General features: G+C 44.0%; 1 pseudogene; it reads left to right on the top strand.

Annotated features, from left to right (window-relative positions):
* The first annotated feature begins 1,115 nt into the window (after nucleotides 1–1,115).
* On the top strand, nucleotides 1,116–26,976 carry LOC101327923 (phosphatidylethanolamine-binding protein 1 pseudogene; annotated as a pseudogene).
* Nucleotides 26,977–27,167: the final 191 nt, after the last annotated feature.

Genomic DNA, 27,167 nt, shown 5'->3' with positions numbered 1-27,167 from the left:
CCACAGGTGACTGGATGAATAAACCACAGTATATATACACATAAAGTTAAAAATAAGTAAAATAAAATCTAAATAAGTAGAGATAAAAATAATCTATATAAAAAGAAAAGCAGCTTTCACTTCCAGGAAGATAGATGTATTTTTACCAAACCTTCCCTCTAAGTATAACTACAAACACAGGATATATCAATGTAAGACTAACATCATGCTGTATATTACATCTCCGTGTCATTTATTTTGTCACTAGAAGTTTGTACCTTTTGACCCCCTCACCCATTTCACCCACTCCCCCCTGCTGACATATTCAGTGTATTGGTGACCACTGCCAGTAAGGCAGCACCCAATGGTGTCCACCTGCTTATCCCACAGAGACTGGCATAGAATCTTCTCTTCACTGCTCAATCGTATCTACTTACACAAGCAGTCAGGCAGTCAATAATGGGGATGCTGGGCAAGGTCGCCTTTCCTTCTCTGCTGGCTGCCGGGTACCCGGTGGGTATCCAGCTGCCAGATGGGGCCCACGGAGGGGGCTGCAGCCCGGCGCAGGGTGGTGGTGCCTGTAGGGAGGGGCGGGGCCCATGGCCGGGCCACCACTCACCCTAGTCCTTGAAGTACGCTGACGCAGAGAAGCCCACAAGGAGGGGTAGGGTCGCGAAGAGGCAAGGCCCCGCGGCAGTCCCATCTCCAGTTTGGCCACACACGCCCGCCTGTGGCCAAGGATCCAACAGTTTCAGTCTAACAGGGCCTCTCTGAGTGCAGCCCAGGGGCCAAGCACGCTGCGTCTGCAGCCAGGAAGGGATTCACGTCCTCAACGCCAATGACTCCAAACTCAATGACGGACAAGGTTACCTGTGCCGGGCACGGCCTCCTCGGCTGCAGTGGCTAAGCTCTCCAGGAGGGTCCGGGCAGGGCCAAGCCACTGCCGGTCTCTGGCTGGCGCCAGGCTCCAGAGCGGCTGCGGCCGGGTCAGCCAGGGCTGGGGGCCCCTGGGGCAGGGACACATCTGGGCGCGTCCAGCTGCTGGAACTGACAGGAACAAAGACGCAAGGCCGTCGTAGCTTTCCCAGGCCCACTCAGACCGCCGCTCGCGCTTCCTCGCTCTGTGCACTGTGCGCATGCGTGTCAGGGGTTCCTGTTCCGGGTTGCCAGCCGCGGCAGCGGCCCGGCGGCGAGGCGGGCGACGAGGACCTAGCGGCGTGGTACTGTTTTGCGTCTGTGGTTCCTGGAAGGCCGTCCGTACTTCCTCCGCCTCAACCGCATCTGCTCAGAGGAGTCTGAGCGGGCCAACTGCTTGCACAGGGAGTAGTACTCCGGACTCGCTCCCACCAGCCGCCTGTGCACCTTCTGGGCCTGGATTGGATGGAAGCGCTTCTGGTGCACTCGGAAGCCCGCACCCGGCCTCCTCGGCGTTGAAATTGCAGTTCATCAGTTCATCCGGTGCCTGCTTGCCGTCTTTTCACCGTTTCTCCCTCCGCCAGCTGAGACACGGCCATCTGATGCCATCACCGCTCCTCTGCCAGGTACAGTACTTTCGCTCTTGGGGAGGATGTTGGGATCCCAGAGCAGCTTGGTCTTGGTTCTCAGAGATCTTCTCACCATGGAAGTTCAGGTACAGGTTGCTGAGGTCTACTTGTACAGTGTGATGTACAGCATAGTGAATATAGTTAATAATACTGTATTGCATCTTTGCAAGCTGGTTAGAGAGTAGATCTTAAAAATCCTCATCACAAGAAAAAAATTCTTCTGTCACTGTGTGTGATGATGCATGTTAACTAGACTTATCGTGGTGATCCTTTCACAGTATATCCAAATATGGAGTCATTATGTTGTACACCTGAAATTAATATATGTCAATTATAGCTCAGTTTTAAACACAATACATACTTACATGCCAACATCAGAAGACCCAAAAGGTGGAGAGAAGGCAGACCATTTAAGGATGTTGGGACTCAAGGTCGGATATGCTGGTGAATTCCATGGGTTTTCTCTTTGCTTTCTATGGACCAGACTTAAAGCTGGAGAAACTATCAACATAGAAACACCAATGGACACAGAGTAAAAAAGGCCCAACTAAAGCCTACTCTCCCTAGCCAAGGAACCAGGAAAGGGACAGCTTAGCAAGACAGAAAACTTGTAGGCAACAACTGCTGTATTCCAGCAAAACACTGTGTAAAAACTGTGGCCCAACCCATATCAGCAAAGACTGAGGAGGGAGTCTAGACTTCCACCCCCCACACTCCCACACCCCACACCCCACACCCATCCCCATCCCCACCGTACCCACCCCCATCAGGCTGTAATAAGGAACTCCATAATACCCACAAGGATGGTGTCAAAGACAGCAGAGTATGGAACCAGAACTTTCATCTCCACCACGAGGTAATGAGGTCAGTGGGTTCAGTGAAGACAATATGGGAAGCTGGATTTCCCCTCCAGCCAGGCACTATCAGAAGGTGCCCTTCTCTCTCCACAGTGGGGATGTGTGAAGCCTTGGGAAGGTTCTCTACCACCCAGCAGAAAGGAAGCCACTCCTGACACTCCATTGTGTCAGTGGAGGCCACATGAGGAGCAGTAATGAGGTGTTCATGCCCCTCTCTGCCTGGGAAGTTTCAGTGGAGACCTAGTGAGCAGCCAGAACTCCCAATCCTATCCAGCATAAACTAGGGACCCCACCCTTGGGTATCAACAAAGGCCAAGTAAGGAACCTGGACTTCTACATCTACCTGGCAGTAATGAGACAGTGCCCTCCCTTACCCTGCCGGAGAGGTGTCAGAGGAAGCCAAATAAAACAGGAGGTTTAAACAGAATCTCATAATGTAATACCCAAAATGTCCAGGTTTCATTTGAAAATTACTCAGCACTAAAATCATCAAAACAATTAAAAAAAAGAAAGAAAAAAGAAAATTACTCAGCATACCAAAAACTGAGATCTAGAACTAAATGAAAAAGACAATAGTCGAAAAGACAGAGATGAAAGAAATGTATTATCTGATAAAGATAGTAAAGCAGCCATGATAAAAAAAAAATGCTTCAGTGAGTGATTAGGAGCACATTTGAAACAAATGAAGAATAGAAAGTCCCAGCAAAAAATAGAAAGTATCCACAAAGGTACAGAAGATTAAAAAGAAGAACCAATGGTAATTTTAGAATTCAGACAAAAATGTTTGACTAAATAAAAACCTCACTGGATAGGATCAACAGCAGAGTAGACAGACAAGTAAACAATAGAATAGAATAAGTAGAAATTACCCAATCTAAAACAATGGAAAAAAATTAACAGAATTTAATACCAATTCTAAAAATCTCTTCCAGCAAAAGGCATAGAAGAAGAGCAGATACTCCCAGTTCATTTATGAAGACAGTATTACCCTGATACTGAAACCAAAGACAGTATGAAGAAAGAAACCTATAGGTCAATATCCCTCATGAATATAGATGCAAAAATCCTTAACAAAAAATTAGCAAATAGAATTCAACAGGATATAAAAAGATTTACATACCATGCCCAAGTGGAGCTTAACAAACTCCCAAAAGAAAAATCCCAGGATTGTATCAATGGATGCAGAAAAAGCATTTGACAAAATTCAACACTCATTTTATTACAAGAACTCTCAGAAAAATAGGAATAGAGGAGTACTTCCTCAACTTGATAAAGAATATCTGCAAAATGAAATAAAACCAAAAATGAACAAACAAAACCTGACAGCTAATATTATACTTAATGGTGAAAGATTAATGCTTTTCTCTTAAGATTAGGAACAAGGAAAGGGTATCTGTTCTCACCACTCTTATTCCAGATAGTACTTGAAGGTCTAGCCAGTGCAATAATGCAAGAAAATGAAATAAAAGCATACAGATAAGAAAGAAAGATATAAAAGTGTCCCTATTGCAGAGGACATGATTATCTACATAGAGGATCCCAAAGAATTTCAAAAAAACTCCTAGAAATAAGCAAATTCAGTAAGTTTGCAAAATATAAGATAAACATAGAAATATCAATTATATTTCTATATACTTAAACAATGTGGACACTCAAATTTAAAATACATTATTAAAAATTGCACAAAAAATAAAGTAAGTGTAAATCTAACAAAATATGTACTGGACTTGTATGCTGAAAACTACAAAACACTAATTAAATAAATCAAATGAGATCTAAATAAAAGAAGAGCCACACCAAGTTCTTGGATTGGAAGAGTCAACATTCTCCCCAAATTGATACACAAGTTTAATGCAGTTTCTATCAAAATCCCAGCAAGATTTTTGGCAGATATAGACAAGTTTATTCTAAAGTTTCTATGGAAAGTTGAGAGAACTAGAAAAGCTGAAGCATGCAACTCACCAATTGTAATCCTGGGCATTTATTCCAGAGAAGTGAAGATTTATGTTCACACACACAAATGTTTATGTGAATATTAATAGCAACTTAATTTGTATAGCTCAAAGGAAAACCAATCCAGGGCTTCCCTGGTGGTGCAGTTGTTAAGAATCTGCCTGCCATTGCAGGGGACACAGGTTTGAGCCCTGGTCCAGGAAGATCCCACATGCCGCGGAGCAATTAAGCCCATGCGCCACAACTACTGAGTCTGCACTCTAGAGCCCGCGAGCCACAACTACTGAAGCCCACGTGCCACAACTACTGAAGCCTGCTTGCTTAGAGCCCGTGCTCTTCAACAAGAGAAGCCACCGCAGTGAGAAGCCCGTGCACCACAACAAAGAGTAGCCCCCACTCACCGCAGAAAGCCCACGCACAGCAACGAAGTCACAACGCAGCCAGAGAGAGAGAGCGCGAGAGAGAGAGAAAGAAAGAAAAAGAACAATCCAGTTATTCAATGAGTAAATGGCTAAACAAACTGCAGTACATCCATGGAATACTACTGAGAGAGAAAAAGGAATAGACTGTTGGTACGTGCAACAATCTGGATGAATCTCCAAAGAATTATGCTGATTTTCCCAAAAGGAAATGGTTTCATTTATATAACATGCTTGAATTGACAAAATTGTGGGAGTGGAGAACAATTTAGTGGTTACCAGGGACTAAGGAGAGGTTGAGGGCCAGAGGGGAGTTGATATGACTGTTAAAGGGCCATATAATTGATCCTTGTGATGGCAGAAATGTTCTGTATCTTGACTATATCAATGTTGATATCCTGGCTATGATTCTGCAGTACAATTTTTCAAGAAGTTGCCATTGGGAGAATCTGGGTAAAGGGCACACAGCATCACTCTGTGTTATTTCTTACAACTGCATATGAATCTAGAATTATCTCAAAAGGTTAATTTTTTTGAAAAAAGGAAAACAACGGGATGATCCATGCAGTTTCAGGATGCTGGTTGTCTTGTGAATAGAGTCAGGGGATGCAGGAAAGAAGACCATATAGTTAGTTGTACGTTATTGTCAAGGTCCTTGTGCTTCTTTTAGGTGGTGAGTTTGTAGGTGCTTATCACATGATTAATAATAACTAAATAATTAAAAGGAAAAGTTCAAAAAAACATGGTGGTTTTAAATTATGTCTCAGGGTCTTATGTTCTTAATAAAATGTGGTGGCTGGACCATGCTTTGAATTCGCCAAACTATTTTATTTTCCTCCCAGGCACGGAGGAAGGCTGCATTCCCTGGATCCCCTTGCATCTAGATGGGACTATGTGACTGAATTCTGACTGATGGTACTGGCCAAAAGTGAAGTACACCACTTTTAGAGTTGGCCATTAAACATCCTTCACAATTGGCCACCATCTTTTTCCTCCATCCCTGTGGCTAAGAAGGTGGCATAGTCTAGGTAAATTAGTATACACTGCTTGAAGGAGAACCACCCAGGAAAGCCTCCTAACCAAGAATATCTGCGTTGACATTGCAGGAGCTTTAAAGAAACCTTCACTGAATTGAGCCACTGAGATTTGGGTGTTTATTTAGTACTACAGCATAGTCTAGCCTACTCAGACTAATACAGACAGATACTTTAAAAGACCCCAGAAAATGTTGGAAACCCACAGCAGAGAAAACTAAAACTGACAATTAATTGGCAAAATCTGGGAGAATGGCAACTACTTGCAGAGCCCTCAGAATTGGATTGAGAAATAAAATTGGTGACCCATGAATGTGTTGGCACTGGGCTGCAGAAAACCCGATGGCTGAAAAGAAGGTAGAAAGATGCTTTGCCCCTCCCCACTGTCTGCCCTGGCTCCAAAATGCAAAGACGCTGCCAACCAAAAACGGGAGCAGCCACTCTACTCCTACAGCAATGCTTTCAGCAAGTGCTGTTCTCTCCTCTCTCACTTCTATCCCATCCTCACCAGGTTTGTTTTAAGTAAAAGAACATTATAGTTATATTTAAAACTCCTTTTGTAATCTTCCCAAATCTTTCATCCGTCCTTATTCCTCTGCTCTGAATATGGTGTCTATTGTTTCTTTCCATGTGTTTATACTTTCACTACATGTGTATTTGTCCCAAAGTAAAAATAGTAGTGTGGGGTGTTTTAAAAAATTTACGTAAACAGTAGCCTATCCTATGAATCTGCAACTTATTTTTTCATTTAGCATTATGTTTTCTATACTTATTCACATTGATAATTACAATATTCATTTTAACTGCTCTATATATTCAGTATACCACAATTTTTATTCATTCCTCTATTAATCTGTTTCATATACATTTTAGCTGTTACAAGTAATTGTGGTATGTCTAATTATGTATATTTGTAAGCATTCTCTAAGGCATATATCTAAGCATGTAGGGATCTCTGATTATACTAGATATAGTCCAATTGCTCTCATGTGGTATACCAGTTTATATTGCCACCAGCAGTGTATGAGTTTTTACTTCCCCTCGTTTTCAATAATACTTAATATTTTCAGACTTTTGATGAGTATGAAATGTTCCTTTTGAGTAATCTCATTTTTAATTATAGCTGGGCTCCTTTATTTCCGGCCTATTCTCCAAGTATTTCTGCTTTAAAAGAAAATCATTTGAAAAAATGTATCGAGTGACTCCCTGCTTTTCCTGCCAGTTGTCTAATTGACTATAACTAGGCTCTATTGGCTGTACACATAAGGTTCTAAATTTTCAGACAATAAAGCACTAGACCTGTCGTGCGTGGTGGTGGAGGGAGGTGAGTGACACTAGCTTTTCAAGTTTCCCGAGGATGAGAAGGCTTTTTTTTTTCCCCACTGCTCTGCCGTGTGTCAGTATTAAGCAGACAAACCCTGTGTATTTACAGATACCACTCAAGCTATGGGCTTTCTGCCTTCCTGGCTCTTTGCCCCACTGAATGACATCCCATCAACAGAATGTTTTCAGTCACCACCTTGAACTTTGTGTGAATCCTCACTGATTTACTTTGGACTGGGTTATTTTTTTTTTCCTATCACTCTTTCCAATCTTTAAGGTTTTGGTTTTTGTTTTCTCTCAAAAATATTTCTTCATAACTATTTTTATTCTTCTGAGGTTTTTAATCTTCAATTTTATCTTTACTGTTTCCAATTCCTTTTCTTAATCCTTAATCTCCTCTACTTTAATGTTCTAAACCTTTATATCATGGGTTTTAGTCTTTTATGTGCACAGCTTCTTCTTCTGTTATATTTTTAAACTTTGATTCTTTGTATCTTTATTTTAAATCACGTATTTATCCATAATTTCAGCTCCCAATCTTTTGTCTTTACTGGGATTTAATTGTGATATTTAGATTCTGGTTTTCCTTTTAATTTCTTCCTACATCTCAGATTTTTATCATTAGCTCATAACACTTTACGGTAACCGGTAGGGGTCCTTCTATTGCATATGACAGAACCCCTCATTCAAAATGCCTGGAGCAGGGCTTCCCTGGTGGCGCAGTGGTTGAGAGTCCGACTGCCAATGCAGGGGAGACGGGTTCGTGCCCCAGTCCGGGAGGATCCCACGTGCCGCAGAGCAGCTGGGCCCGTGAGCCATGGCCACTGGGCCTGCGCGTCCGGAGCCTGTGCTCCACAACGGGAGAGGTCACAGCAGTGAGAGGCCCGCATACCGCCAAAAAAAAAAAAAAAAAAATGCCTGGAGCAAAATAAATGTTTGGATAAAGAAGGTGGAATATGTTAAGTCACATTACTGAAAATATCAATTTTCGGTTCAGGCATAACTAAGTTAAAAAATGCAAAAGTTTTCATCAGGACCCACTTCTCTCCATGCTTCCACTGTGCTGCTACATTCTAGACAGGCCTCACCACCGCCACCCACAGGGTGGCAAGATGTCTAAAACAGTTTCTGCCTACCGCATCCTCCTCATTCAAATCCCTCAGAAGAGAGAGAGCACCGCTCCGTACCGCTCAGCTCTATTCAGGACCAGGACTTCACTATGACTGGCTCCACTTGAGCCCCGTGCCTCTTCCTGGAGTCTGAAGCAATCACTGTGGCCCAGGAGAGTTTATTAACTGACTTAGACCCATGTCAAGTACCCACTCCTGGAGCTGAAGAGGGCGCAGGCTCAGTCAAAGCACCTTAATTGACAGTAGAAGGGGAAGGTTTCCCAGAAGGAAACTGGGAATACATTGCCCATAAATGAGAAAAAGAATGGTGTGTAGACAAAAACTAGCCAGTATCTACTTCATCTACCCTCCATAGTTTTATGTTGTTTTTAAAATGCTCAACACAATGCTTGACCTCAATGGTCAAATGAGCCTACATCACATCAGGGCAGGCTGGGGACCCTGCTGCTTCCTTCTTTCCTGGCTGCCTCTTCTCCACCTTCCTACAGTGGATGCTCTAGCCTTTTTATTGATGATTCTTCAGAAACAAATACTTTTCAGAACTGCAAGTCTCACCAAAAATCTGAAATGATAAGTTTAGTGAAACAGTAGCTTCCTGCCATCTCACATAATCCAGGCTTTAAGTAAACAAACAAAAACCTTCCATTTTAAAATCCAATGGAAATAGCGTATATATGAGCCAAGAGGAATTAGTATGCAGGTCCCCCCTTGGGGAGACACTTCCTGTGCAACGTAACTGGCCTGACCCCCATCAGATTGGTGGCTTGAATGAGTAACAAGCATCAAGATAGGCCAATAGCTGCATTTTTTTAAGATCCAATAGAGTCGTTGGAGTGTGCTCCTCAATGGCAAAGCCTCCTCCTAAAACAAGGCAGAAACCCGCATTTTTTTTTTTTACGTCTTTATTGGAGTATAATTGCTTTACAATGGTGTGTTAGTTTCTGCTTTATAACAAAGTGAATCAGTTATACATATACGTATGTTCCCATATTTCTTCCCTCTTGCATCTCCCTCCCTCCCACCCTCCCTATCCCACCCCTCTAGGTGGTCACAAAGCACTGAGCTGATCTCCCTGTGCTATGCAGCTGCTTCCCACTAGCTATCTATTTTACATTTGGTAGTGTTTATATGTCCATGCCTCTCTCTCGCTTTGTCACACCTTACCCTTCCCCCTCCCCATATCCTCAAGTCCATTCTCTAGTAGGTCTAGTAGGACACAGTCTTTATTCGTGTCTTACCCCTATGGTCTTCATGACAGGTTTTTTTTTTTCTTTAATTCCATATATATGTGTTAGCATACAGTATTTGTCTCTCTCTTTCTGACTTACCACCTCATTACAAATAGCTCAATTTCGAAACCTGCATTTTTTACTATTTATCTTACTATTTTATAGTTTTTCCCCTTTCATCTCTGACTATGAGGGGAAAGAACTGTGGCAGGCAGTGTGGACTAGCCACATTTGTTGCATCCATTCTGATGTCCAGTTTTGCACCTCATGTCATCAGAACTCCTATCCAGGCTTAATTCAGTTCCAGGAGGATGACGGGATTATGATCCCACTCTTAAGCCACTGTCTGTACACACAGAATGTGGATGATTTCACAATTTTTGTGATGATTTCTCAATTTTTATTAGCTCAACACATTGAGAATAGAATTAATCATATAAGGGGAAATAATGATCCGTGCATAAACTTATGGTGTGTTAACATAAATGACCCCTCTCTGTTTCCTTCCTATTTTGCTGGAATCCTTTCCTGGTATTTTGGCCGTGATTTCTATTGCTTGAACATATGTGTGAGATATTATTTCAAATGTTACTGGCCAAATCATTGTGCATTGCCGCTTGACTTAATGTCTTCCACAATTATATCAATCCCAAGCCCCAAGGTTCAGCACTGAGCCAAAAACATGCCACGTCTACATGACACAAAAGAGCTTAACCTTGAAGTGCATTATACCAAATGGAACCCCATTCCTTGCCAAATTCTTTGCAGGCATCTGTCACAACATTTATCTCCCTTCAAGCAACAGCATCAGCGGTTAACATTATTTTCTAACACTGGAGCGCTGGTCCAAGTCTCTCTTACTCCATCTTCTATAGATCTTTCTCCAAATTCTTAGGAAAGCTTTTCTCCTCACATCCAGCAAACCTCACCTTCTTTCCATTACAGTTTCCCTGGTTTAACTTACAATAATTATTTTTTCCCACTGGTGAAAAACTCCTTTAATATATTTGGATTTGACGTGTCTTTGTGGACGATTTCTTAACTCAGTCTTTGCTCTATTAGTATCATATGATTCTAATTAGTTTTAAATTGTTTGTTTTTTAAGTAACACTTGCACATGGTATTTTTTTTAAAGTTCAAAAGGGTATAGAGTAAACGGTACATTTTCTTCCCATACCAACTCCCATCTCTAATTCCCCTTTCCCAGAGATAACTACTGAAAACAGTTTTGTTGTGTTTTCCAAGACATGCTCCTTTACTTGTATAGAGAAATAGATGGCGAGTTTGTTGAGAAATATCAACTCAGCGGAGTTTAAATTGAGATAGCTTTATTTTTTTCAAGCACTATATTCAACTGAGCTCTGAAGAATCTCCTTTCTCCTCCTATACAACTGCTTAGGCAGGTCCTATAACTTTCTTGCCACTTTCAGTTAAATTTCATTTTAATTTGTTTTAAATCCCCACTTCATATTCAATTTAAATCTCATCTCCTCTCTTCTCTCCAGACCTGGCATTGCCTCAAGGGACTTGGAGTTGGGAAGAAGCTCTTTCATTGGATGGAGGAAGTGGGAGTTTGGTTCCTTTCCCGGATCAGGCATTTTGGATTGAGTTGGGGGGTAGGAGGAAGAAGAGAAGCAAAGACTGTCTTACATTATTGGCAACTTATGGGTGTTTAGGAGGCCTCTCTGGTCTTTCTCTGGTTCAGCTTAGTTCTACCTGCTACTGGTAGCCTCTGCTGATGGGGGGGTGGGTCTCCCCACAGGTGGGATGGTTTTCTTGGAATGCTACTCAGCTTCCCCATGTCTTCCTCCATTGCTGAGAACCATCTCAGAAAGTGGCAGCTCTGTCTCCCTCCAGCCCCACTAAAAGACTAGGTCCCTGAATTGTGTCCCCCCAAATTTTATGGATTGAAGCCCAAAACTCCAGTACCTCAGCATGCGACTGTATTTGTAAATAGGGTCTTTAAAAAGGTTTTAAGTTACCAAAAAAAAAAAAGTTAAAAGGAAGCTGTTAGGTTGGACCCTAATCCAATCTGACTGGGTGTCCCTTTAGGAAGAGGTAATCTAGACATACAAGAGACACCAGGGCTGCACACACAGAGGAAAGACCATGTGAGGACACAGTGAGAAGACAACCGTCTTCAAGCCAAGGAGAGAAACCTCAGAAGAAACCAAACCTGCCAACACCTTGATCTTGGATTTCTAGCCTTCATAACTGTGAGAAAATAATTTCTGTTGTTTAAGCCTCCCAGTCTGTAGTATTTTGTTATGGCAGCCCTAACAAACTAATACAGTCCCCAAACCCTGTATACCCACTTGGACCAGATGCTGCCTGGACAGCCCCATAGCCTACGCTCTCAGCTCTCTCCCTCATGCTCTTTTACATGAAGATCCAGTACTCTGTGAATTCATCTTCCATTTTTCTTAAGGGCATGGAGAGCTGCAGATGGGGCGGCCCCCTTCCCCTTCCCAAGCAAACGACCCCCATCCCTTCTCACCTTGCTGCAGTGGATGATCCCTGCAGGCCTCCTGCTTACAGAAATTCCCAGATAAGCAGTAGTCAATGGGTTCAGATTACCTCCCAACCCCTGGAGCAACTTTCAGGCTCTCCCAGGAAGTGAGCTTCACTCCAACGGCAACAACACAGTGAGCTTCCAGATGGGGCTACATCCATCCAGGAAAGGAAATGCCGCTTCTTACAGGAGCCCCCATCCTAAGAGTGAGTTTTCTGGAGCCCCTTCACCATATCTTGGGAGACAGAACCTTGACCACTGGACTTATTCTATACTCTGTTTATATAAGCATATGGGGGCAGAGGAGACGATTGAGGGGACAGCCCCAGTTTGGCACCTCCTGGGAAGCCCAAAGGGAAGTGTCTGACCTTAATTTTGGGCAGCTTTCCTCAGCATTTGAACACTTCTTTGTTCTCAACATTGAAGCTTATTCACTAATTTGGGAGAAGTGAGAAAAGTACAACTCCACACCGGTATACATTCCAGTGTTTTACTCAGAGGTGCAAAGAAAATGTGGTTTTGACTATAACCAACGTGGTCTTCGCATCAGCCCCCACTTTCTAGGAGGTAGTGGGAACACGAAGCAACTTTTATTCCTATCTGGTTTGAGATTTTGTCCAATAGACCCTTCAGGTAACAATCTCTTGAGATAGATGCTCAGTCTTTTCATACAATGAATAATGTTCAGTGGCTCTCAGTGTTTATGTCACTTTGTGCATGTGTGTGTCATAGAATAAATTCCTAGAAGTGGAACTGTTGAGTCAAATACCATTCACTCAATTCAAAAACTATCCAATAAGTATTTTTAAAATGTATTTATAAATAAATATTTGACAGCTTGTCAGGCACTGTCAATAAACAAAACAGAAAAAATCACTTTCTGCCCTGTAGAGCTTACATCATATGGAAAGAAACAGACAAAACCAAAACAAATGAATCAGTCATACAGTATGTTAGATAATGGCTTTAAAAATAAGTAGAGAAAAGTAAAAGGGATCAAGAGTTTGCTATTTTAAATCGAGTGGTGATTACCCATTGGTGATTACCCAATGGTAATCTCAATTACCCATTGAGAAGGTAATATTTCATCAAAGACCTGAAGGAGGTAAGTGATTTGGCCCTGCAGATATCTAGGGAAGACTGTTCTAAGCAGAAGGAACATCCCATATAAAGGTTCTAGAATGGAAGGATCTCTGATACATTCAAGGAAAAGCAAGTAGACCCGTGTGGCTGGAGCCAGAGGGAGCAGGAAGGACGGAATAAGACATAAGATCAAAGAGGTGCTGGGGCCAAGTTCTGCAGGGCCTTGTAGCCCATTACGGGAATTTTGGCTTTTGCTCTTAATTAAATGAGAAGCAGTGGAAGGATTTGAGCAAGACGTGGGACATGATCTGGCTTCTGTTCTAAAATACTTACTCTGAATGTACTGAGAGTAGCGAATGTGTTGAGAATACAGTTTGGGAGGCAAGAGTGGAAGCAGGGAGATGGGAGAGGAGTCTACTGCAGCAACCCAGGTGAGAGATGTGGTGACTCAGAGCTGCGGTCAGAGTCTAACTAAAGTTTGAAAGTATGTGGCAGAGGTTGCCAAACTGCCCTCTGGAGCAGTTGCACCAATTTATCTTCCCACCAACGAAGGAGACTTCCCGTTTCCCCACACCCTGGTCAAGCCAGCACAGCCCATGGCAAACTCCTGAGGCCTCGGCACACCAGGAGGTAAAAGCAAATTCAACCGCAATTGTCCTCACCCATCCTTCATCTGTCACAGGCGGCTGGGGTCCACCAGGAGGTGTGCTGAGACCTCAGCGATAACGCAATAGAGAACGGCAGAAAATCGGAATTGGAGGGGACCGGGGCTAAGGGAATTGATCCAAATTAGGCTGGTCCTCAAGGAGGTGTAGCGAGACACCAAAGGACAGTGCCCAGAGGAAATCTGACTGAGTGGCACAATGAAGGAGGGGCAGATCTACCATGGGGCCGTGGATGGCCGGAGCTGTTTAAAATAGGGCCTCAGACAGTGACCCAGGCTTCAGGGAAAAGAGACCAACGCAGAAGAGGCAGACAAGCAGAGTGGTTAAAAGCAGGAACTTTGGTGCCACATTGCCAGAGTTCAAATCCTGGTTATGTCACCGGACTGGCTGTGTAACCACAGGAAAATTACTTATCCTCTCTGGGCCTTAGATTCCTCATCCCTAAAAAAGGATTAGTGTATAAGACTCAATTAGCTAGCGTCCATCAAGAGCTTAGAACAACATCTGGCATAAAGTATGAACTAAGGAGAAGAAGGAGAAGAAGCAGTTCAGGCTCAGGAGAAAGCAAATGGAAACAAGGGGAACTGAAGAATGCAAATACCCTGTGTTTTGTTTTTCGATGTGTTTGTTTGTTTTGGAATGACCCACAAGTTGGGAGAAAGGTCCTAAGTTTAAGCACAGTAGGATACAACCAATCCAGATTAATCGTTTCAATTCAGCTAGAGGCCTAAGACCAAAGGGGCAAAAATAAACCTTTTACATACTAACTCAGCATCAGGGCCACTGCTTTCCCAGATGTCACCTTTTTGCAAATTGAAGGGTGAAGGGGAAGCCCCTTCCCCAAAATATTTCCAAGCTATTTGCTAGGGAATTGTTGTAATAAATATACAAATGTACAATGGCTCTGATGTGAATGGACTCCCCAGAATTGTGTGTGTCTGTTCTACACAACAGCATACGGCTGTTGGGGTTCCGACTCCAGCTGAAAGTTTGTTTTCTTGTTTTTATGCAATATGTTGCATATTCTTGATCACGAAAAGTTTTAAATAACAAGAAAAAGAAGAATGGTATAAGCGATGTTAATCCTTCCTCCTGTTGCGGTTAACTGGAATCTTTTCTATCCTTATCAGATTTTAAAATAAAGTCCTGCAAATCTGTTTCACATGAGACTACTTCAAAATGCAATTTTTAAAAAAGAGACTTGGTTCCAAAAGTTCAAGTTGTTTAAAAGCAAAGAAGGTTGAATATGATCTAATGTTGGTAAAGCTGTGTGAGTAACTCCATTTTGAAATAAACTTCCGGAGACGTTTAACAAAAACCTGAAAGGCTTTAAAAACATTTCCGCAACAATCAGGGTCCACGGAAGTATATGACAGGGCTTGAAGCAGTTTGGCTGAAACAAACACAAACTCAACTTCTGATCTGGGTAGGGTTTTTCTACCCAAATTATTTTCCTTTCATCACAAAATAGAAAACGTCTTTGTTTCATGTATCCAGCTGAGCACCCATGGGCATTCATTCTGGTTTGGTCTCGGCTAAATGCAGAGAAACACAGTGGGTCTGTTTCAAGTCAATGCTATGGAGGCGTCATGAATTCATCACTATACTGTCACAAATGTCCTCCTACAGTGCTTTTCATTGCCTAGTGGTATCAAAAGAAAGGAGCCAGTACTGTTTATGAAATGGTTGTGAAACAGATATTTGATTCTTTTTTTCCCTCCGAATCCGTTATAAGCAACGGAAGCAAAGGAAGAAGGAAGGGGAAGAAAAAAACAAGGGCCATCACTTCAGTAGTGTCACACAGAGCAGAAGGAAAAGGGGAGAAAGGAATAGAAGGGAAGAGTTGAAAGAGAAAAGAAAAAAGAAAGGAGGAGGAAAAAAATCTCAGCTCTCCAGCCTCATACCTGGAATATAAATGGACCCTAATTTGGAGGAAGATTTTTTTTTTCTTTTTTACCTTAAATGACAAATGTTTACATCTTGTTAAGCTGTGATCGTTATTTTTTGCTATATTATAAGCCTGGTATTCACCTGAGACTTTCTTTCCCCGAGTTGTGCTGATGAGATTTTTATCGGAACCTCTTTGCCACTGTCTTGGAGAAACCAGGCTATCTCTCCATTTTACTCTACCTCTAGGACCCGCACTAGGATGTGCAGGCCAAGCACCCAAGATGCACAATTTAAGGAGGCACTCACTCTCAGGTGCCCACCCTGCACTCATAGGAGCCTGACAGTGGGTGTCTCCTTAAATTTAGCACCTAGGTGCCTCCCGCCTCTGCCTTGGTCCCGCCCTGCCACCAGCTCCCAGTGCCCAACAACCCTGGCAGTAATCTCAGGGCTCTTTTTCTTATTTCCGCCTAAAAGCCATTTTCTCTGGCTCCTTTCACTTCTGAATCTCCACCCTATGCCTCCACTCCTTCCCACACCACCCCAAGCTTCGGTCTCACCTCCCTCATCCATGCTGCTTATGTCCTTAGGAATCTAGGGCTGAGCTTTAAACAAGCCACCAAGAATTTTAGAGGTTAATAAGTAGTTCTGGGCCTCATTTCAAAGACTAAAAAAAAGAGAAATTCTCTTCGTTTTGCTATGAAACTATGAAACTACACTTAGTGACATCATGCCTTACCAACCATCCACAATTCTGTCCAAAACAGATTTTTATCTAAGGATGAGGTAAAGTCTAACAAGATGGGCCTTTCTAGTTAGTTATCGAGTAGGTTACTTTATCATTAGCTTAGATTCCTGACTGAGGTTTTCTACAGGAAATTGTGATATAACAGAAGCACCTGCTGGGGGCTTGCCTCCATCATCCAGAGCCATCATTTCTCCCCAATCGACCTTCTTCTTTCCCCAGACGATTGTACTGTTAAGGAGAGGGGTGTATCGTATCCCTCAGGTGTGTTGAAGAGTACGATTTTGCTGGAGATAGCCAGATGACTCCAGAGAGAACAAGGTGACATATCAAAGCAACAGGGCTCCAGTGAAGTCCTGCAGGCTCCGTGGCAGGTAAGCAGAGTCGTTTGCGCCCGCCAAATCATCACAGTGGGTGGCCAGCACGCTCCCCACTTCCTCGAGAGGCAGCCTCTGGGCCCTGACACATCATTCTTCTTTTGATAACAGAGCAACAACAAAATGCTGTGGCAATCAAAACTGCCTGAAAACAGCATATTAACCGTTCAGAGTTTTAATTGAGTTAAGGAAACGTCAGCCCAGATACTCTCCGCGGTTCTTCTCATAGAGATGCCCTCTTGGTGCTGCGTTTTTGAGACTTTGCGCCTTCTGACTTAGGACTCCCTCTCACAGACGGGACTTCAGGATTCACGGGAGTGATTTCCACGCGGGATGAGGGTAGGAGCGATGATGCGGCCGACACTTACACTGTCTCATTTAATGTTCCAAAGAACCCTGCCAGACACATCCCTGTGTGACCATTTTGCAAATGAAATTGATGCTCAGAGAAGTTTAATGGCTTTCTTAAGGTCACTCAGTTAGGAAAGGGTGGAGTTGGAGTCGGAACCCGCGTCTAATCCTGCGGCACTTCGCAATCTTTGCTTGTCTTCACCCTTCCCACCGCACTGTTTGCTCCCATAATGCAGTGCGACCAATAGTCTTCTCAAGAGTCCAGCTTGCTCGGTTGGCAGCTTAGTGCGTTGATAAAAACTGGGTCTTGGCCTTTCTTTTCAGAGCTTCAATCATTGGACTAATGCTGAATGAATCTTCTAAGGCTGCCTTGTGCAGTCCCTTTAAATTATAATGAGAAAACGAAAGTGCAGTGATTGAAGACCTGTGCCCCCAGTGAGCCACTGAGTCAGTGCTGGGAGCAGGACCAACGAGCCCCAGGGCAGTATGTCGACACCGTACGGTGCTACCAAGATCGTGCAAGGAGAGTCCTATGTCCTAGCTGTGAGGTGCTGATTCAAGCCCCCAGCTTTTCTAGGGACACAAGTAAGTGGTGAGGTCTGGAGTAGGGGTGTCAGGCATGTTTGACTCCAGGTTTCACCATTTCTTTCTTTTATTTATTTATTTATGGCTGCGTTGGGTCTTCGTTGCTGCGCATGGGCTTTCTCTAGTTGCAGCGAGCAGGGGCTACTCTTCGTTGCGGTGCGCGGGCTTCTCATTGCGGAGCACGGGCTCTAGGCATGCAGGCTTCAGTAGTTGTGGCACATGGGCTCAGTAGTTGTGTCACGCGGGCTCAGTAGTCATGGCTCGTGGGCTCTAGAGCACAGGCTCAGTAGTTGTGGCGCACGGGCTTAGTTGCTCCACAGCATGTGGGATCTTCCCGGACCAGGGCTCGAACCCGTGTCCCTTGCATTGGCAGGCGGATTCTTAACCACTGCGCCACCAGGGAAGCCCTCACCATTTCTTTTCAGCAGATTAATTCTAGTCGTCAAAACCCACAGAGAAAACAGATATCAGAGAGAACAGGAAATAGATTCTCCAGCACTTTTCCAGGTTGATTCCTACATCTTCTTTCAAGACTTCTTGGTTCTCTCATCCTCAAGCACTTACAGGGTTCTCTTTGGCAGTACCAGATCTAAATTACACCTCAAATCACCATCACCACCACCACCCTCAACTCCTTGTAACCTATTTTGCAACATGGCCCCTTGGTGTAAGTCAACCCAGTCTATATATTCCCAGTCCTGCCCCCTCACGCCCTCCACACCAGACTTACCTGCTCCCAGTTCTGGCCCAGTACTCGTGCCACGGCTCCCGGGTTACTGTCTCCGCCTCCTTCCTGTGCCTCCTCGCCCAGTTCCTCTAAGCCAGCGTTGCAATCGCAAATGTCTTGATTCCTCTGTCATTTTTCCTGTTTTTATTATAATTACGCCAACTCTGTATTGCAGAGGAAGAGATGATTTTTCTTTGACTGGGGCCAGGGAGGTATGAGAAATGTGTCCCATGCTGGGATGGTGGGAAATGTAGCAAACTAACAAGTCCACGCCCCACTTAAATAAATTCAAGTTTAAAAAACTTAAAGCATTCAGGGATTTCCCTGGTGGTCCAGTCGTGAAGAATCCTCCTTCCAATACAGGGGACGAGGTTTCGATCTCTGGTCAGGGAACTAAGAACCCACAAGCCTCAGGGCAACTAAGTCCACGCCGCAACAACTGAGCCCACACGCTCTGGAGCCCACACACCGCAACGAAGATCGTGCATGCCACAGCTAAGACCCAATGCGGCCAAATAAATATTTTTTTTTTAATTTAAAGCATTCTTCTGATCAGAGTAAGTACTTCTACAGCCTGGATTCAGGGGCCACCAGTTTTCAACCCCTGTTGGGCCTCCACTCTAATCTGCAGGCATTACTTTCTTCAAATCCTGATTCAAAGTCAAATTTACTTCCCCTAGCATTTTCTTTACTAATCACCACTCCTTTACATCCCCTTAGATGTATGTACAATTTAAACCATATTGGCTTTTGATTTCAAGCCTTGAGGGCAAGAATGTTTTGCCTGTTTTATTCCTCAACTTTATATCAGATCCTGCCTCCAATTTACTTAACCAGAACGTCCAAGGTTATATAGTGCATAGTATACAAGTTTATGAAGCATAAACGTGTTTGGTGTGAGTCCTCTTCCTAAGTGTGTAGATTTGTGTCTTTGGCATCCTCAGAAACTCCTAATAATGGGGCAGAAGTTAATTTTGTTTCCCCATAGTTTGGAGAAGAGGGAAATGTTCTGTTTTTAATTTGCACTAATACAAATAAACCAAATGGCTTTCTGAATGACAGAGTCACGGTGACACCCAGCCAGCTACGCCTGGACCATTTCTCACCCCAAAAGCTGTCAACACAGAAAGTTAGCCTTTATGGCCCATGAATCCTTCTGTCATCTGCTGCCCTCTAGTGGAGAGAAGGGCTAGAGCGGACAGAGTTGTCCAGAAGCCAGAGCTCCTTGAGCCTAACTCCAGAAGACACTGAACAGTCACAAAAAATTGTCCCTTCCTCTGTGGTGTAGAGTTGGAATAATTATAATAAAAACAGGAAAAATTACAGAAGAATCAAGCTACTGTTTTCCACTGTGGAAGGCAAAGTGTGAGTTGAAGTAAAATAAGTATGAGTCAATAATTCAACATGTGATTTTTATTATTATTATTATTTATTTATTTACTTATGGCTGCACTGGGCCTTCATTGCTGCGCGCAGACTTTCTCTAGTTGCAGCGAGCGGGGGCTACTCTTCGTTGCGGTGCTCAGGCTTCTCATTGCGGTGGCTTCTCTTGTGGAGCAGAGGCTGTAGATGCGTGGGCTTCAGTAGTTTTGGCTCGTGGGCCCTAGAGCACAGGCTCAGTAGTTGTGGCGCACGGGCTTAGTTGCTTTGCGGCATCTGGGATCTTCCCAGAACAGGGCTCAAACCCGTGTCCCCTGCATTGGCAGGTGGATTCTTAGCCACTGGACCACCAGGGAAGTCCTGATTTTTTTTCAATAACTTTTAGTGGTGTTTTTTCTACAACTGAAAAGCATATAAACTTTATTGTACAAGTTTTTCTTTATTATACAAATATACGTTCATCTTAGGAAGTACAAATAAGCAATAAAATAAAAATGAAATCACCCAGAAACCACCCTCCATTAAAAAAATACCATTGCAATGTGGCATCATTGTGAATGTATCATTCTAGATGTTATTGAATGCATATGTAGACATATGATTTTGTTTTAACAAATACAGGATCACATTTTGCATCCAGTTTCACAACCTGCTTCTTTACTGAGGCATTCTGAGGTCACAGGAGTGTTCATGTTTTCTGAAGTCATCCCTAACCTGTGTGTTTCAGCCACCAGAGAGCGGGCTCGTGAGGGTGCCTATAACAGGCAAAGTTACCTTCAGTTTTCCTCTGGAACCATCTCTCATCTGACTTTTTCAGCTGGTTTAAGCAAGTGACAAATCATAGCGTATTATTTTATTTGTATATGGAAGTTAAAATAATAAACCTGAGCATATGGAAAATAAACATTAATGCTATCTAATATAACCATATTCATCAGGGTGAGTTGTTTAATTATTTAAGATCCACTACAATACTGGATTTAAACTTTGTGGATATGGCATTCTATCCCTGCTTTAATAAATATATATTTTAATTATATCTAAATGAAAGATTTTTCCCCAAAATTATGGGAGATATTTCACTCTCTTGAGAGAAATTTTCAAATATAACCAATCTGTACTTCTCTTTGAAACCAAACACTATCATCACGTCTCCAAGCATGTGTAGTTTGCCCCCATGTTATAAACACAAGGAAAAGAGCAGCATCTACTTAAGAGAAAGCCCTGAAGATAGGAATGAAAGACAGCATGACCAGATTTAATGTTAAAGCAAAACTAAAAACTCCAGGACAGTACTTAAGTGAGCGTGATGGGAACGTATTGTTTCCTTATAAAGATTTTAAATGGAAATTACAATTCAATCACAAATAAAAGGAATTTGTAGACAGTGAGGTGAACAAATCTGATTTCACTCGGATTCACGGTGATTATCAAATTAGCAGCTACTCATTCACCACTAACCATTCTCAGTCCTCTTGGTCTCCCTAACAGCGCTGAACTGCAGCTTCATGGTGATTGCAATGGTGGCAGCTCATCAGGGCTATATTTTAGCTGTGCTTTTATCTCCCCTGTTTTTCCTTTTCATTGCTCGGCAAGGTAAAAGTGGGGAGTGGGGGAAGAGCATTAGAGGAGTGAGAACGTTAACATGCACTTGTTTTAAAAGTTGTGCAACACCAGTTGAAGGCCTAACATCTGGCTCCCGGCTGCCTCCTGACCCATCTCCTAGCACTCTATCCTCAACAACTCCACTCCAGCCACACTGGCCTCCTCGCTGTTTCTCCACACCAAGCACACTCCTGCCTCAGAGCCTTTGCGCCTGCTATTCCCTCTGCTAGAATACCCTTCCCACCTACATTTGCAAAGTTTACTGCTTGGCTTCAATAGCGTCTGAGTTCAGATGCCCCCTCCTTGGAGAGGTTGGCCTTTCCCAGCTGCTCCTTTCTAAAATAGCCCCTCCTGTCACTCTCTACTCCCTCATTCTGCTTTGGTTTTTTCTTCCCCAAACATCCATCACTACCTGACATGGTATTATATACCCACTTTATGTTTCTTTATTGAATGAACCCAATATCACCCAGGTTATTCTGACCGAGAAGGTCCAGGGTGAGTCTGGGAGTATATATACTGAAAAGCTCACCGGGAGATTCTTATGCACAGCCTGGTTAAGAACCACTGGTTTAATGGATATTATAGTTTTTGGAGTCAGATGGTCTGGGTTAAAATTCCAGCTTGGCAAGCCTGGGACATGACAGCTGTAGGCCCAGTCAGAAACGTAGTAGCAGTAATCCCCAACACCCAGGGTTGTGCTGAAGATAACACCGGGTAATGGATTTGAGACAACCTCTTGAACTGGAAAGTGGGATATAAAAATGTTATTAGTACCCTATTTCTTCTCTGAGGGTGAACTACTTACGTTTTAGAGAAAGAACATTTTTTGAATAATAATAAAACCTATTTTTATTTAGAAGTACGATCTCTCTGAATCAGATTGTTCCTTCCTTGTAAACTCTAAATTGTACGTCCGTTTTTATCCCTGAAGGCAGTGCAAAAGAGAAACGAATGGAATTTGGTCAATCCTCGTAGCTAATGCAAATAATTTCAAATTCTGAAATTCAAAATTGCTAGCAGCGGTTTTGCCTGCATTGCCCCAGGGTGGAGGCTGTGAAGAGGTGGTCTCCCCAACAGCCCCCCTCTCCACCCCCTCCCCCGGGCTGAGCGGTCCCTGAACGTCGCCCATCCTTGGGCTCACTCCGTAGGGTGAAGCGGCTCCGCTCGTGCCCTGCGCTGATGCCCACCCGGCGGGAGCGCGCGGGGATGATGGACAGATGGAGCTGGTGAGAGTGCTGCCTGGAACGTCCGGGAGACAGCACTTCAGGAAGCAGCAAGCGGAGTAGGGCATTTTGGAAACATTCGCTCTCATCACAAGACAGTCCACTGTGATCTCCAAAGGGTCCAGTGTCATGAAAAGCAATCGATGAATTGGGAAGGCTCCGACTCAGGCGGCCAGCCTGCACCTCCCGAGAGGTCTCAGAACAAACCTCTGTGAAAGGAATGAGTTCTCCGGAGAACCGATATACGGTCCCCTTTTATGGCAGAGGTCACCAGTAAAAGACTTAAGAACACACAGGTGGGGGCGTTTTGTTATTCATGTTTACCGTAACCAAAGGAAATAAATATTGTATACATGTACTTCTATTTATAAACACTGCTAGCCAGGTTTCATTGGATAAAGAGTGACACCTAGTGGACAAGCTTTGGTAACCTCTATGTTATGTCCCCCTAAATCCAATTAATTTAGTTTCTAAAATTATTCCACAATGTAACCAAACTGTCATAAGGCCAACGCCTTTGAAAATTTCACCCCAATCCTGTAACTTATATATAAGAACAACAGCGAAAGGAGACTGACAGACTGAAAATAGTTTTGAAGCATCTGTGAGTGAAGAAACTGATAAGAAAAGGAAACAGTAAATGAAGACAAATCTTTGTCCCAGGTTTCTTTAACATGGTATGAAAATTCTCCATCAGATGGAGAGAGGAAAATTTGAATTTTGCTAGGGATCCATGAGTAGGACTTTTTGGACTGGAAGCAGGTGAAAAACAGTGGCTGCTACCTCTGGAAACCCTGCTGAGTGGCCCGGCCTCGGGCAGTTGGCCCCTTAACCTCACGGGGTCCAGAAATCAGCTCTTGCCCAAACCTGAGAGGTTCTGCAATTCACATGCCCCAGTTCATACCAAGCAGGGCCATCTGGATGCCACCTTGGGCTTCTGTCCTCAGACACTTTCACCGTTTTTTTCTCAAATGTTTACCCTAAAATTAGGGAACATTACCTAACACCCAGTCGGACTATAGAACAGAGCCGTTGCACTAAGGACTGCCCCAGGAAATTCAAGATGCACTAACTTCATATACACGTATTTGCCCTTTTTGATTTTCATACAGAATTTATTCTGCTTCCTAAATGTCCTCTGGGATGATATTTTGCTTCCCCCACCCCCGGGAGCAACCATGTGCTGCTATTCGGGAGGAGGATTTTACCAGCCCCTCAGGAAAGCCGCTGTGCCTCTCTGGTGCCACCAGCTTGCTCTCAGTTTCTCATCCCTGCCTGGCGCAGTTGCAGCTTCTTGGTTTCTCACCCCACCTCACCCACAGGCCTCTCAATTGCCTTCTCACAGGACTCCTGCGGCCCCAAGCACGGTTTCCATCCCAGACTGCTGCTACCCAGGGCCTCCCTCCCAGCTGCCTCACAAGGAATCCTCTGAAGCTCACCGAGTAAACATCAGTTCAGGGTGAAACAGCTCCCACCCGAGCGCTTCCTCTGCCCCAGAAATACGCACTTTATGACTCCCATGCCTGGGTGGCACCGAGCTTTTGCTTTGCTCGAGCAGCCCTGTTGAGCCTAATGGCATAACTCACTCCTGTTTGTTTAATTGGTTAAATCAGATTAAAATGTGTCTGGGGGGTGGGGTATAATGTGCTCACTTGTGTGCATTTTAATTTACACACACACACACCCTCCCAATGCTGAGACCCAGAGGCACAGTTTAAAAATTGAAAGTTTTCAAAGCGGGCTTCCCTGGTGGCAAGTGGTTAAGAATCTGCCTGCCAATGCAGGGGTCACGGGTCAAGCCCTGGTCCGGGAAGATCCCACATGCCTCAGAGCAACTAAGCCCATGAGACAACTGCTGAGCCTGTGCTCTAGAGCCCGCGAGCCACAACTACTGATCCCGTGAGCCACAACTACTGAAGCCCGTGCACCTAGAGCCTGTGCTCCGCAACAAGAGAAGCCACTGCAGTGAGAAGCCCGCGCACCACAATGAAGAGTAACCCCCGCTCGCAGCAACTAGCAAAAGCCCGCGCACAGCAACAAAGACACAATGCAGCCAAAAATAAATAACTTTATAAAATAAAAAAAAGTTTTCAAAGCCATGCTGATGACAGTCAACAACAGTTAATTGACTTCACAGCCAGCAAATACTTAAAATAGGTTTAATTACCAAGAACTACTAATCTTTCCGGCCCAAGGAGGTAATGCTCCTTTCTTCAAGTTTCCCAAACCTGGCTGCACCAGAATCACCAGGAAACCTTCATGGAAAGATAAAGCCCAGGGCCCCATCTCAAATCTCCTGGACTAAAATGTCTAGGCAGGGACTGGCATGACTATTTCCACAAGCTCTCAGCCGGCTCCACATATTTTCAGTCCAATGTTTGGAAGCCCTGCTTTGAATCACAGCTCAAACCTCACCTCGTTTCAGAAAGGTCTAACAAAGCAACTTCTGCCAGTGTTTCCTAAAGTCATGTATATCATCTTGATTTTTGCCCTATCCATGTACCACCTGTACTGCAATCTACCTAAGGTGTGTATATCAATTGGCTTGCATTTTTGCATAGATTTCATTTTTTAAAAACTTATATCACTGCTATGAAATCATAGCTTTGATGGATGTTAGTATATTTTTCCTAATACACAATACAAAAACTGTATACCATTAAAAGCTGTCTTAAAATGTTTTTCCCTGTAGGAATAAGCTAAGTTTGTGTACCAATGGGTACACCTACAATGCTTGAGAAAACACTGATGGAGAGAAATAATCTCTGTTCTACCTTTCCTTCTGAAGGTGGCCCTAAGGGAAATTGTGAAGAGAAGAATTTCATATTGAGGAGCTCAATTCTTGGGATTTAACTAGGAATCTGTGAGTAGGACTTTTCAGATTGGATACAAGTGAAAAACAGTGGCCACTACCTCTGGAAACCCTGTATAGTGGTCTGGTCTCAGGCAATTGGCTCAATCCTACAAAAATTGCAGACACCGTCCTTCACCCATCCCTTGCATCTTTTAATCAATAATCAACTGAATCACTGGGGGTGGGTCTGGGGTATCCAGCAGTTCTAATATGAAACCAGGGATAAAAACCATCATGCCATTTCTCTTTCAAGAACATTTCTCCCCAGTTAGAAACCCCCATTACCTTCTACCTCCTCCATGGGACCCCTTTGTATTCACTGATACAGATAGAAGGTGAAAAAAAACATTCCGCTTATTAAAACATTCTTACAAGTACAGGTCGGAGTCAAAAAGCTCATGCCTTGACTCCAGGATTCCAGGGAATGCCAACCTCCAGGGTTGTCATAAACTCATTCTACACCAACACACCTCTACATCCCCTACAGAAGGCCCTGGTTTCTGCTTTCATTTTTTTTCCTCCTTCTAATTCTGTTTTTCCCTTTTATTGGTTAAAAATAAATGACGGGCTTCCCTGGTGGCGCAGTGGTTGAGAGTCCGCCTGCCGATGCAGGGGACACAGGTTCGTGCCCCGGTCCAGGAGGATCCCGCATGCCGCGGAGAGGCTGGGCCCGCGAGCCATGGCCGCTGAGCCTGCACGTCTGGAGCCTGTTGCTCCGCAACGGGAGAGGCCACAACAGTGAGAGGCCCGCGTACCGCAAAAAATAAAATTAAATTAAGAAAAATAAATGACGTACTTTTTTCTTATTTTGAAAGCAAATGTTCAATGTAAGAAAAATTAGAGGCAGACCGCTCGGAGTCGGTGCTGCTGTCCTGTGACTTTCCCTGTTGTCTGCCCTGCTCGGCCCCTGAGGCCACTGGACCTCAGCAAGTGGCCGGGACCCTTGAGCCTGCAGGAGGTGGACGACCAGCCGCAGCACCCGCTGCAAGTCCAGTACGGCGGGGCGGAGGTTGACGAGCTGGGCGAAGTGCTGAGACCCACCCAGGTTAAGAACTGGCCCACAAGCATCGCATGGGATGGCCTTGATCCAGATAAATTCTACACGTTGGTCTTGACCTACCCAGATGCTCCCAGCCGGAAGGGCACCATTTCCTGGTGGTCAAGGTGAAAGGCAAGAACATGAGCAGTGGCTCGGTCCTCTCTGATTATGTGGGCTCTGGGTCCCCCAAGGGCACAGGCCTTCACCACCACGTCTGGCTGGCTTGGAGCAGGACAGGCCGCTGAAGTGTGACGAGCTCATTCTCAGTAACCGATCTGGAGCCCATCATGGCAATTTCACGGTGGCGTCTTTCTGTAAAAGGTACAAGCTCTGGGCCCCGGTGGCCCGCACATGTTACCAGGCTGAATGAGACGACTTTGTGCCTAAACTCCCCGAGCAGCTGTCTGGGAAGCAGAGGAAACTTAGAAGATGGAAACCATCCCAGAGTTTCCCAAGCAGTGTTTCAGTTTAGCGATGCATGTAGATTTCTCCCCTTCCTCGTTCCCAAGGCCTGAGCAGTCAGATTTAGGTTTGGGGAGACTTTTCCTTCTGCCTGTCCTCTATAATTCTAGGGGGTTTATGTTTTGATCAAATTTGAACTCCATTTGGGGGGATAATTTGGGTCTATAATAGGGTCATCAAAATGTTAATATAAGAATAGCA

The sequence above is a fragment of the Tursiops truncatus genome, chromosome 4 (assembly GCF_011762595.2).
Source record: "Tursiops truncatus isolate mTurTru1 chromosome 4, mTurTru1.mat.Y, whole genome shotgun sequence".
Lineage (NCBI taxonomy): Eukaryota > Metazoa > Chordata > Mammalia > Artiodactyla > Delphinidae > Tursiops > Tursiops truncatus.
Note: the sequence above shows the minus strand (reverse complement) of the source record. Positions and strands in the feature narration are given on the sequence as shown.